Genomic DNA, 13,720 nt, shown 5'->3' on the forward strand with positions numbered 1-13,720 from the left:
GCCACATAAAATGATTCTGCCAAAGCTACTATGTTCCCCAAGGAAGCATGTTGGTTTTGAGATAATTCCACAGGTTTTGGTACAGTAACTTGGAAAGTGTCTTTGAGGATGTCAGAACCAAAGCACGAAAGGAAGAACATGGGGTGTAGGAAGGGAGTATTTGAGGGGGATTACCCACATCTGGGTATACGTGGATTCTGGCTGCCTTGGGAACTCCTTAGTGATTCTCTCTCCCAGCAAAAAGCCCTTTTAACTTTGATGCAGTGTTTTCTCCTCTTACCACCACCTCCAAACCTAACATGAGCCAGACTGATGTAACTTCAAAAGTCTTTAAATTTTTCTAAATAGCCCCAAAGCATTTCCAAGGCTGAAATCAAATTCCAGAGGTGAACTAAGGCATAAAAGATAACATATCCGCATATCTTGAAGTTCAAAATGACCACTCCTCACTAAGATCTACCACTAAATATCTACTGAATCATGGACTGCATTGTTTTGACCTAAGACAAATTTTGACAGTATTTTAATGCAATTCACAGAATCACAGAATCACTAGGTTGGAAAGGACCTTCAAGATCACCAAGTCCAACCATTAATCCAGCACCACCATGTCCCCTAAACCATGTCCTGAAGCGCCACATCCACACGTTTTTTGAACACTTCCAGAGATGGCGACTCCACCACTTCCCTGGGCAGCCTGTTCCAATGCCTGACCACCCTCTCAGTGAAGAAATTTTTCCTAATATCCAATCTAAACCTCCCCTGGCACAACTTGAGGCCACTTCCTCTTGTCCTATCACTAGTTACTTGGGAGAAGAGACCAACATCCTGGTCGCCACAATCCCCTTTCAGGTAGTTGTAGAGAGCGATAAGGTCTCCCCTCAGCCTCCTCTTCTCCAGACTAAACAACCCCAGTTCCCTCAGCCGCTCCTCATAAGAATTGTGCTCCAGACCCCTCACCAGCTTCGTTGCCCTTCTCTGGACACGCTCCAGCACCTCAGCATCCTTCTTGTAGTGAGAGGCCCAAAACTGAACACAGGATTCAAGGTGCGGCCTCACCAGTGCCGAGTACAGGGGCACAATCACTTCCCTACTCCTGCTGGCCACACTAGTGCTGATACAGGCCAGGACGCTGTTGGCCTTCTTGGCCACCTGGGCACACTGCCGGCTCATGTTCAGCCGCCTGTCAACCAGCACCCCCAGGTCCCTTTCCGCCGGGCAGCTCTCCAGCCACTCCTCCCCAAGCCTGTAGTGTTGCATGGGGTTGTTGTGGCCAAAGTGCAGGACCCAGCACTTGGCCTTATTAAACCTCATACAGTTGGCCTCTGCCCATCAATCCAGCCTGTCCAGATCCCTCTGCAGAGCCCTCCTACCCTCCAGCAGATCAACACTCCCACTCAGCTTGGTGTCATCTGCAAACTTACTGAGGGAGCATTCAATTCCCTCATCCAGATCATCAATAAAGATATTGAACAAGATCGGCCCCAGAACCGAGCCCTGGGGAACACCGCTTGTGACCGGCCGCCAGCCGGATTTAACGCCGTTCACCACAACTCTCTGGGCTCAGCCATCCAGCCAGTTCCTCACCCAGCAAAGAGTAAACCCGTCTAAGCCACGAGCCGCCAGTTTCTCCAGGAGAATGCTGTGGGAGGCGCTGTCAAAGGCTTTACTAAAGTTCAGGTAGACAACGTCCACAGTCTTTCCCTCATCCACTAGGTGGGTCACCTGGTCATAGAAGGAGATCAGGTTGGTCAAGCAGGACCTGCCTTTCAGGAACCCATGCTGGCTGGGCCTGAGCCTTTGGTTGTCCTGCAGATGCCCTCTGAGCACTCTCAAGACCAACCGCTCCATGATCTTCCCTGGAACAGAGGTCAGGCTGACAGGCCTGTAGTTCCCAGGATCCTCCTTCCGGCCTTTCTTGTAGAGGGGCGTCACATTGGCAAGCCTCCAGTCTTCTGGGACTTCCCCTGTTAACCAGGACTGCTGATAAACGATGGAGAGTGGCTTGGCAAGCTCCTCCGCCAGCTCTCTCAGTACTCTTGGGTGGATCTCATCAGGTCCCATAGACTTGTGGGTGTCCAGGTTGCTTAGCATGTCCTTGACTGCTTCCTCCTGGATTATGAGGAATACATTGTGCTCTCCATCCCCGTCTTCCAGCTCAGGGGGCTGAATACCCTGTGGATACCTGGAGTGGCTATTAAAGACTGAGGCGAAGAAGGCATTAAGTACCTCAGCCTTGTCCTCGTCCTTGGAGACAATGTTCCCCGCCATGTCCAGCAGGGGATGGAGATTCTCCTTGCCTCTCTTTTTGTTGTTAATATATTTGTAAAAACATTTTTTATTATCCTTTACGACTGTGGCCAGACTGAGCTCTAGCTGGGCTTTTGCCTTTCTAATTTTGTCCCTGCTTGACCTAAAGAGATCCTTGTAGACTTCGTGAGTTGCCTGCCCCTTCTTCCAGAGGTGATCAACTCTCCTCTTTTCCCTGAGTCCCAGCAAAATCTCCCTGTTCAGCCAGGCCAGTCGCCTTCCCCGCCAGTTCTTCTTACGGCACATGGGGACCGCCTGCTCCTGCGCCTTTAAGATTTCCTTCTTGAAGACTGTCCAGCCTTCCTGGACCCTTTTGTCCTTCAGGACTGTCTCCCAAGGGACTCCCTCAACCAGTGACCTGAACAGGCCAAAGTCTGCCCTCCGGAAGTCCATGGTAGCAGTTTTGCTGACCCCTCTCCTTACTTCCCTCACAACCGAGAATTCTATCATGTCATGGTCGCTAAGCCCAAGACGGCCTCCGACCACCACATCTCTCACCAGTTCTTCTCTGTTTGTAAACAGCAGGTTCAGTAAGGCACCTCCCCTGGTGGGCTCACTCACCAGCTGTGTCAGGAAGTTATCCTCCACACACTCCAGGAACCTCCTCGACTGTTTCCTCTCTGCTGTGTTATACTTCCAGCAGATGTCCGGTAGGTTGAAGTCCCCCACAAGAACAAGGGCCAGCGAATGCGAGACCTCCGCCAGTCGCTTATAGAATGTCTCATCCGTCTCTTCATCCTGGTTGGGGGGCCTGTAACAGACTCCCGGCAGGATGTCTGCCTCATTGGCCTTCCCCCTCATCCTTACCCACAAGCATTCTACTTGGTCTTCACAATCTTCGATTTCTATGCAATCAAAACACTCCCTAACATACAGAGCCACCCCACCGCCTCTCCTTCCCTGCCTATCCCTTTGGAAGAGCTTATAGCCATCCATTGCAGCACTCCAGTCATGAGAAGCATCCCACCATGTTTCTGTGATGGCAACTACATCATAGCTGTCCCGCTGCACAATGGCTTCCAGCTCCTCCTGTTTGGTGCCCATGCTGCGTGCATTGGTGTAGATGCACCTGAGCCGGGCTATCGATTTCAACTCTGGCACGTTGAACCTACCCCTAGGTTCAACTCTAGTGAGCCGGTTTTAGCCCCTCCCCCCTCCAAATCTAGTTTAAAGCCCTCTCAATGAGGCCTGCCAGCTCATGAGCAAGAATCCTTTTGCCCCTCGGCGTCAGTTGCACTCCATCAGCTGCGAGGAGGCCCGGTGCCGTGTAAACCGCCCTGTGGTCAAAAAACCCAAAATTCTGATGACGGCACCAGCCCTTGATCCACGTGTTGATCAGGTGTGCAATTCAAACTGGATTGTCTTGTAGAAAAGCAACACTAAATTGAAGAATTGAAATGAATGCAGTATGGATCCTCAGGAACAAACAGATCTATATTTTAAGGGATCAGAGTCCTGTTTCATGCTGGCATTGCTCTTTCTCCACTTGGTCAAATCACAAGTTTGGATCAGCTTTCTAACAGGCTCAGAAAGCTTGGCTAAGATTCTTACGTTCCCAGGGAAATTACATTCATGTGCCTCTTCAGCTATCTCCTTATAAAACTAAATAAACTAAATATGTGTGGAAACATTCCTTGGTTTTTCAGTTTAGTTTTTGTGTTTTTTCCTGTATTACCCATTAGTAAATCTTTATTTTAGTGCCTTAGAGCTCAGGTTATGGTGGAAGACAAGCTGATGCCATGAACCTGAGTCTATTTTTAATTGTAATTGGTTGTTTGTCTATGAGTGTACAGGCCTGGAACAGAAATGCAGATACTCCTCTTTTTCAAGGACTGTAGTCCAATACTAATAAAGCCTTTCCACAGAATGAGTCTGCTTTACGAAATTAAAAGTTCCTAATGCAAAGAAATGTTTCTGGTTGCTCACAGGTTCCCTTTCCACAGAACCTTGTCTAACCTAGTAGTCACACAGAAATTTTTTTAAAGACCAAAAAATACTTTCCATTAAAAAGATCTTAGAAGAGAGTCCAACCACCAAGTGACACCTGCTACACCATTATTCAGAACTGAGAAGTCAATGGTACAGATTTTATCCTGCAACACCTTTTCACTTTATGCCTATAAGATAGGAACTGATAGGGACTGTTTTCTCCATCTGAAAGCAGTGAGGAAAAGACGACATCCAGTCACAGAGAGTCAATGGTCTGAACTGGGAAATGATGCCAGGGCTCCTTACTCCTGACCATGTGCACTGGCCGATGCTCCAGACTTCATCTCTGTACTAGTGGAAATGATGTTGGTGATAGATTTGGTGAAAATCTTTCAAACACAAATCAGTTTTTGTTCTGAGAGTATTTGTGGAAGCATTTTTATGTTTCTCCACAAATCGTCTTGGGAGAAAATAGAGATTTTACCTTATCAGTTTTTTCCTGAGTTTTATTCCCCAGTTGTGTTAATGTTCAGAAGAAATGAGGAAAATCACTGGTAAATAAATGCATCTCCAAGATCTCAGTACATTGTATTAAAACTGGTGCAGGGATTGAAAACGTGTATTGGTTTCCTTCAAGTTAGGATCCCACAATCTCCCATAACTTTTAGTTTGATTGCTTTACAGATGCTGCCCACTTCAAAATTCAGCCTTGAGAGGGCATGTTTTGTTTCCTGAGATACTTAATGACTGCTGGTCCCAGATAGCTATATTTTTATCTGCTACAAAGTTTGATTTGAGCAGCCATCAGCAGTATTTGCAATTTAACGCATCACCAAGGTGGTGTTTAATTGACAGTAACTTTCTGAACTCAGCACTGGAATATTGACAAATAAGATAGGAGAACAATTTGTGGACAATAAGAAAGTGCTGCAGCCTTTCTCTATTCAGTTGTCTTGTCACTTCAAGCTGTCATTCAAAATAGCCTATCATCCCTCTTCTCCTCCACTGTCTTCATTGTGTTCACCTTGGAAAGGCTAATTAGCTCCTTCTCACCTACTGGCTCCGCCTGAGTCTTGAACGGGGGAGCTAAAATCAATTTGCCTTTCCAGAACATAAACTAGGAAGGGACAGGGAAGCTGGCAACAGAATGAGTGACAGGGAATGCTTAAGTCCCTCAAAATAATTACACTGAGAGCTTGGGCTGGCCTCTTGCAAGTTTATGTCAGTCTTTGATCAGGACAGTTTGGAGTGGATTATTCTATTTAAAAGAGAGAGGAAGTGAGGCACAAAGCAGATCTGCTCACGGCCAACCATCAGCAGAAGCAAGAGTTCATATAAGTTGTCACGGGTAGGTCCATCGGCACTGCTGCCTTGATTTGCTCATGAGGTTGGTCCAAGCTCTAGGTAGGTCCTTCGTGAGCTCAGAGAACAAGCCTGAACTGCAAAGCCCACAAACTAAAGGGATTCCTGCTATAGGGAGCTGAGCATCCCAGAGATCCACTGTGAAAGGGAGGATCCCCAGAGAAGTAAAATTATTTCCCCAAAATAACTATTAGATGATATGTTTTTTTTTTCCTTGAGGAAGTTTTAGAGTTGGCACAGCATTACAAAGTGCTGGGCTGTTGGTTTCACTTGGGGAATTCTGGTAGTCCAGAGAATTGGCCAGTTGTTTGGGGAAAAATTTTTCTAACAGTCCACAGACAGACTTTTTTTTAGGAAATAGAAGCAAATGGTCACTACAAGAATGAAGGAAATTACATTTCATGGAGTGCCATGTGTATCAATGAAGGTTCACATTTCTCTAGGTTTTTTGGCCTCATTTTTTTCCTTCATCCTACAAGTCCTTCAGGAAAGTAACTTTCTGAATAGATTGGTTTTGAGCAGATTACAAATAATGTTTAATACCTGGCTCGCCACATCCAGGATACCTGGCTGTACTATTGTCATTAAATTTAAAATGGGTATTAAGCCAAATTTTTGAGACTTTCTCCTGCTGGAAGTCATTATTCTTTACCATAAATGTTCTCAAAATGGATTATTTCTGTGAGAATTTATTACTTGTTCCTCATATTACTCACCATGGGCCCATTTTCCTCAAAAGAAAACAAAAAACCCTTTTTCTAAAGGTTTCAAAACAGTGCTTATGTATAAATGGCCTTTCTATTGCTCAGTTTGTTGCTGGGTTCAGTTATAGCCCAGGGTAACAGAACTGTTTCAGCTTCAGAAAGCTAAAGGTCCTTGCTCTAGTCCCTTCCAGGTAAGGTTCCAAAGTAAAGAAGGGACTTTGAACTGCTGTGCACTTTCTGGACCCCGGAGCAAGGTGGAAGCTATCAGCCTGCAGGCAGGATTGCCTCCCCACTCTGGCCTTTCCTGCTCAGAAAGTTGCAGATGCCCTTGGGCTTCCAGTTTGGCTACGGCACTACAGTTAGTGCAAGAAAGCAACATGGGACCACTTCCATCAACCTTCCCCAACTGAAACTTTTCCTGTGTCCTATTTAGATTCTTCTGTGCCCTATTTAGATACTTTCACAATAACTTGCAAAGGTGGACAGAAAGAGACAGAGACATTCAGCTCATGCAAGATGCATGGTTGCATTCGTTAATAGGAATGATGATTGCCCCATTTATTTCCTCTGGAGACGTGCAAAGTGCCACATACTAAATTAATCTTATTTTTAACTCTGAGTGGGTGCCTACTTCGCATTGCCTTCAACAGGCAATGAACAAGTGTTTAAGAACTCTTTCTAAATAGGAAAGAGTTAAGTCCCAAATCTGGGGACTTGGTGTCATTTGAAATAATTGTAAGCACTGACAAATAAAGAATGGGATTTATTATTTTCTCTTTTAATGGCTCTGCTTGTGCCTCTGATATCACTCACTGGGTATGATACATGGGATAGGTCCTCATTTAAGGTCTCAAACATGGATGGTCCCCAAAGGCTGTCCTTCAATGCTGTTGTTTCTGCATTCATTTCACAAAACCACAGAATAATTAAGGTGGGAAAAGACTTTTAAGATCATCAAGTCCAACCACCAACCCAATATGAAAATGCCCGCTAAACCATATCCTGAAGTGTCACGTCCACACGTTTTTTGAACACTTCCAGTGGTGGTAACTCCACCACCTCCCTGGGCACCCTGTTCCAGTGTTTCACCATTCAGTAAAGAAATTTTTCCTAATATCCAATCTAAACCTCCCTGGTGCAACTTGAGGCCATTTGCTCTCGTCCTATCACTGGTTACTTGGGAGAAGAGACCAGCGCCCACCTCACCACAACCCCCTTTCAGGTAGTTGTAGAGAGCGATAAGGTCTCCCCTCAGCCTCCTTTTCTCCAGACTGAACAACCCGAGTGCCCTCAGCCGCTCCTCATCAGACTTGTGCTCCAGACCCCTCACCAGCTTTGTTGCCCTTCTCTGGACACGCTCCAGCACCTCAACATCCTTCTTGTAGGGAGGAGCCCAAAATTGAACACAGGATTCAAGGTGCAGACTCACCAGTGCCAGGTACAGAGGCACAATCACTTCCCTACTCCTGCTGACCACACCATTGCTGATACAGGCCAGGACGCTGTTGGCCTTCTTGGCCACCTGGGCACACTGCTGGCTCATGTTCAGCCGGCTGTCAACCAGCACCCGCAGGTCCTTTTCTGCTGGGCAGCTCTACAGCCACTCCTCCCCAAGCCTGTAGCGTTGCATGGGGTTGTTGTGGCCAAAGTGCAGGACCCAGCACTTGGCCTTATTAAACCTCAGACCTTATTAAAGCTCAGACTGAGCTCTAGCTGGGCTTTTGCCTTTCTAATTTTGTCCCTGCTTGACCTAAAGAGATCCTTGTACTCTTCGTGAGTTGCCTGCCCTTTCTTCCAGAGGTGATCAACTCTCCTCTTTTCCCTGAGTCCCAGCAAAATCTCTCTGTTCAGCCAGGCCGGTTGCCTTCCCCGCCAGCTCTTCTTATGGCACATGGGGACCGCCTGCTCCTGCGCCTTTAAGATTTCCTCTTGAAGACTGTCCAGACTTCCTGGACCCCTTTGTCCTTCAGGGCTGTCTCCCAAGGGACTCCCTCAACCAGTGACCTGAACAGGCCATAGTCTGCCCTCTGGAAGTCCATGGTAGCAGTTTTGCTGACCCCTCTTCTTACTTCACTCGGAATTGAGAATCCTATCATGTCGTGGTCACTAAGACGGCCTCCGACCACCACATCTCTCACCAGTCCTTCTCTGTCGGAGTGCATGAGGAGTCTGTATCATTTAGGCAGAATATCTGGTACAAACCCAGACTTAGTGCAGCTTAAGCTCATTCAGTCTCCACCACTCCAACTTCTCTGGGGAGGAGAGCTGCTGAATGTATTCACAGCTCTGCCCTGCATTTAGACATACTTTGCATCTTGGGTGCAGCTGGACCTTTCAGGGTAGGATTCCCATGTAGACATTCAACTTCAGGTGTCTATAACACAGGTGTCTTCATCTGAGCCAGCTGATCAGGTTCCCAGTATGGGCAATGGAGATGCAGTCAACAATGTCAGAACAATTCACTGTGTGCTTTCATTGACTGATCCAAGAGCAGCCATCTGTTTCAGGATAAGATGAATCATGCCCTAAAATCCATCATCCTCACTGATTTGCTCTCTGTTGTCTACAAGGAATGATTTACTCTATGCCTGCAACCTCGGTGTCTGATGAGCACCCTGTTAACCTGAATAAATTCCCACCCTTAAAGTCTTGTTCTTCACTCTAGAGTTAGAGGCACAGAGCATGCTTCCTGGCTCTGGCTGTAGGCAGGGGCTGCACACAACATGGTCTGTGTAAAACTTAGAAAACTAACATTGTGTTTCTCAGATAACCTCCTGAAATGAGTAGTTATGTGGCTCTGGTGCTGCCTACTCAAGTGTTTCTGGAGAAATACCCAGGTGAAGTACTATGTACATTAGGTGTTTATCTGCTGTGAAAAGAGAAAAACATATATCTCTCTGCTTGAGTAAAAGAGACTGTGTAAACCAGCTGAAGACTGCAACTTTGGAGAATTAAATGGCAGACCAAATAGGACTCACCATACAGTTACTTGCAGAAGTATCTTCAGCCAAGAAGAGGTTATCTTCCCCATGTTCAGGGCCCAGAAAGGACTTGTGGACAAACTAGGCTTCTCTTGTCCCTGCAGAAATCCTGTTGGCTGCATATGGGTTGACCAGGGCTAAACCTCATGCAGGATTTGAATTGCTGGCTTCCACCACAGCTCTTGGAGGTTTCCATTCCCACCCACTGTGCCTTCATGCACTCACAGTTTCACCCTTTGAGCTCAATGTTGGGAAGGAATAGGGAACAGGCCCTTCAGTTAGTTCAGAGCTGAACTGGAAGTTGAAAGCATACCCTTTCCGTTCTTGAGCCCAGTGACACATAAAGGAAAAAATCTCTTCTCCTGACCTCTGCTCATGCTTCATGCCAGAAGCCCTTGACTTCCTTCCCTGTTTCATTTATGTGAGATATGTGGATGTTGCCTTTTAAGAAACCCTGCCAACATACCTGTGAAAGCAGGACAAAAGGGGCTTTTCAGACTCCTTCGGGAATTGTGATGGTTTGTGTAGCTCCTGCTCTTTCAATTTGAGCATGATGGGGTCCAATTCAAGAAGGAACATTATTATTTCTTTTTCTATAGATATCAGTCCGCTTTGGATTACCTAAATGGAGAGGAGAGAGGCAATTCTTTGTCACCAGGGACGACCACAGGAATCCCAGGATCTCTAGGAGAGGATGTTGCGTTAAAGGCTAAAGTAGCCCAAGTTGTCCAGCAATTATTGCACAGAGGACATCAGCAAGCTCTTCTCTGGACTGTTCATGGCCCCATTTTTCATACATAACCCTCCTGGACAGATTGATCCCTGGGTTGTGAGCCAGCAGGCAGAAGCTGTAAGGAATGAGCCTGGTGGTAACAAACCCAACCAGCTGCTAGAGGGGTCCCACCAAACAACCCTCAGGAACTAACTATAGTGATTTGAGGCCCCTGTTGTCACGTTGACAGAATGCTAAAGCTGCATCCCATGAATGCTAAATGCATCCCAGCTGCCTTCAGCGATAATTTCTGTTTAGGTGCTCACCAGGCATGGAGACCATGTTAAGTGAGATGTGCAAATGTGGATGACAAAGCTGATGAGATAGCTGGTGAGGGTACACCACTGTTCTAGTGAACTGTGAAAGCAGAGGGAACTGAATGTTCCCAGGAACTGAAGGATTTCAACTTACTTTTCAGAAAATTCAAGCGGTGTCCCCCAACCAGGGGACATGGAAAGCTATGAGACGGGGGGCTAGTCCAAACTGGTCATAGCATGGGGATCACAGAAACCAGGCTCTGGCAACTGTGTTTCATACTCAGGGCAGCACAGCAGCTGGATGAAGCAGGAGGCTCAGTCCTGTATGACAGTAATTTATGCCTTGACGTGAGGGAATCTGTGCAATTTATGATTCATCTACTGCAGATGTGACCTGCTCAAGTGGGACCCTACTTTTTGGAAACTGAATCATCTGAATGACTTTGTATATTATTAACTTCTTTTCTCAAAACATTGTGTTCAGTACCTAAACCATGAAGACTCCTTTCTGCTTTATTCAAATTATGCGAAAATATGTTTTTTTCATGGAGCAGAAAAAGCAAATAAACTAAGAAGCAGTATCAAGGAATAAAACGTGGCTGCAACAACCGCTTCAGTGTTGTAACACAGACTTCCCTGCTCTGAATGGTGCTATGGTCTCAAAGTCTCCAGATCACACAAGGTCCTTGGTATTACTAAGTGATAAATACTAAAAATGTAGTAATTCATGGTTAAGGAATGGGTATTTGATACCTATAATATGGCAGCATCTGGCAGCTCCAGGATTTCGTGATGCTTTGTACTTACAATGCAGAACGTAAAGATATCCCTACTATAAAGATGTGACCACAAACTTGCTCTCAGGTGGATGCAAAGCAAAGAAACAACAAAACAACACTGGCAAAATGGGTCAGCATCCACTGGTGTTTTTTATAGCCACATGATTGTAAGACCTCTCTACCTTCAAGCCCTCCGTTTCACATGTTAATCTCAAATTCCAGCTAATAAAGAAAGCCATATCCCTTCTTGGTATATCCAGAAAAACTGCTCCCACTCTTTCCTTTTGACCACTTGGTACAACCCAGCACACACACTCTGATCTGAGAGATCTTGCCAAGAGCAGTAGATGGAGGGTCACTGAATGTGCTGTTGGTTATTTCTGTTTCCCCCTTTCAGTGTTATCTCTCCTCCTTCTAACATTTGACAGAAACCAGAGTGAAGAAGAGGACAGAAGAACACGATGGTACTCAGGCCATTTTGGTGCTGTGAGGATATGAAAATTTACGGTACTGGAAAGATAGCGCAAAGGTCACCCTCCCTTCCTCTCTCCCACCTCCACTTCTGTACCAAGAAATGCATTATAAATCTCTCCCTCATCCATAAATTACTAGCTGTCATTTACCAGTATCCTCCTTTCCTTACAGAGGAGTTCCTTACAGAGTTATCAGCTGCCTTGTTTGAAACTGGATGTTCACAAACTGTTAGGAGGTTTGATAATATGAATAAATCACCACAAACTGAGATGGAGCAGGCAGCAGACAGGTACCCGTGACTGGGAGGTGAACACCACACGCACGCTCTCATGCTGTACTCTGATGTCAGTGCCCCAGGCTCCTGCAGCTCATCTCTCAGGCTCCGATTCAGACGAACGCTGGGGTTTGTTGTTATCATTATTATTTTATTTCCCAGTAATGTTTTGTAAATCACAGTAGCAACATGATAACAGCAAGCTCAGCCCATTCAACAGTATGTAAATATTTTCCCACGGGAAATGAGACAGAAAATTCGTGGCCACAGATTTCAAAAGGTCACTTAAGCATCAGTGTGTAAACAATGGCAATATGCATCCCAGCTGCCTTCAGCGATAATTTCTGTTTAGGTGCTCACCAGGCATGGAGACCATGGTAAGTGAGATGTGCAAACGTGGATGACAAAGAGATGGAGGGCAGACAGCATGAGAAACCAAGACACCAAAGAGCAGAGGAAAGAAAGAGATGAGCTGCAACAAAGGGTCGCTCTTCAGACACAGAGTTTGGTGGTCTGAAGTTATGCTAAAGGCACTTCCCAAAATACTCATCTGGCTATGTCACAGTTGTTTTGCTCCAGGGCATTTTCCATCTTTTGTCTGAATATTTTCTGCCTGCTTTCTTACCACACCAGATATGCAATCTGCTCTGGGGGAATAGGTGCAGAAAAGGGACTACAAACCTTCAAGAAAATCTACTCATGCACATTTCTGTTTCTGTTTGTGTAGCTCCTGCTTTTTCAATTTGAGCATGATGGGGTCCAATTCAAGAAGGAACATTATATGTTTATGTGTTTATTAATCAAGGCAGATGCCTTGATTAATAAAGAGGCAACACAGTTTCAGCCAGGCTCAGGGTACTTTTCCCCAGTTCAAGGGATTGCTCCATCACCTCTGTAGCTCTCCCTTTAAACTACCCAGCTTCCAGAGGAGAAGGTTACCATGCATAGGACATGCTTTGTGGGGTGACCTTCATGCCATGATCCAGATTCATGATAATGGTGTTAATTTCCTCACTCTCTCCTCTCTCCCTCAGCACACACATGGTATGTGGGCTTTCTTCTGCCACTTGCATGCCAAGGGCTCTTGCAAGAAATACTCAGTGATGGCTTGCATCAAGGTGAGTACAACAGAGGGGGGTTATACCAGCCATGCTTATTTGCCCTCACTGCCTGGCTTTGTCCTTCTCCACTCCCCAGTCCAGGAGTTACCTGATTTACCTCTGATCTCCATTTGGGCATTGATTACCCACACCCTTCTGATGCTTGTCCTTCCCTTGAAGATACTTGGAATATAGATGTTCTTTCTCTTTCCATTGTCAATACAGAAGTAACTCTGGATGCGTTGTCACACAGAATCACAGAATCATTAAGGTTGGAAAAGAGCTTTAAGATCATCAAGTCCAACCATCAGCCCAACACCACCATGTTCCACTAAACCATGTCCTGAAGTGTCACGTCTACGTGTTTTTTGAACACTTCCAGTGATGGTGACTCCACCACCTCTATGGGCAGCCTGTTCCAATGCTTGATCACCCTCTCAGTAAAGAAATTTTTCCTAATATCAATTCTAAACCTCCCCTGGCACAACACAAGTACTTATGTCTGTCTATGACATTACAGAAGGTTGCTTGCTATGTGTACCCTGTAGAAAGATGTATCTTTGTTGCAATGTCTATTTTGGGCTCACCTTGGGTCCTTGAAGCCAAAACACCTCACTAGTTCATAAGGTAAGATCAATTGGCTCACTGGGAAGAGAAATGCAGGCAGAAGAGACTGCTCAAACTTAGGTCCTGGCTCTGAGGCTATGCAAAAACAACTCATTTAAAATGAGTTCAAGCACACTCAAAGCTAAAATTGGACTGAAGAGTGCAGAAAAAT

The sequence above is a fragment of the Phaethon aethereus genome, assembly GCF_964289735.1.
Source record: "Phaethon aethereus genome assembly, chromosome: 2".
Taxonomy (NCBI): Eukaryota; Metazoa; Chordata; class Aves; order Phaethontiformes; family Phaethontidae; genus Phaethon; species Phaethon aethereus.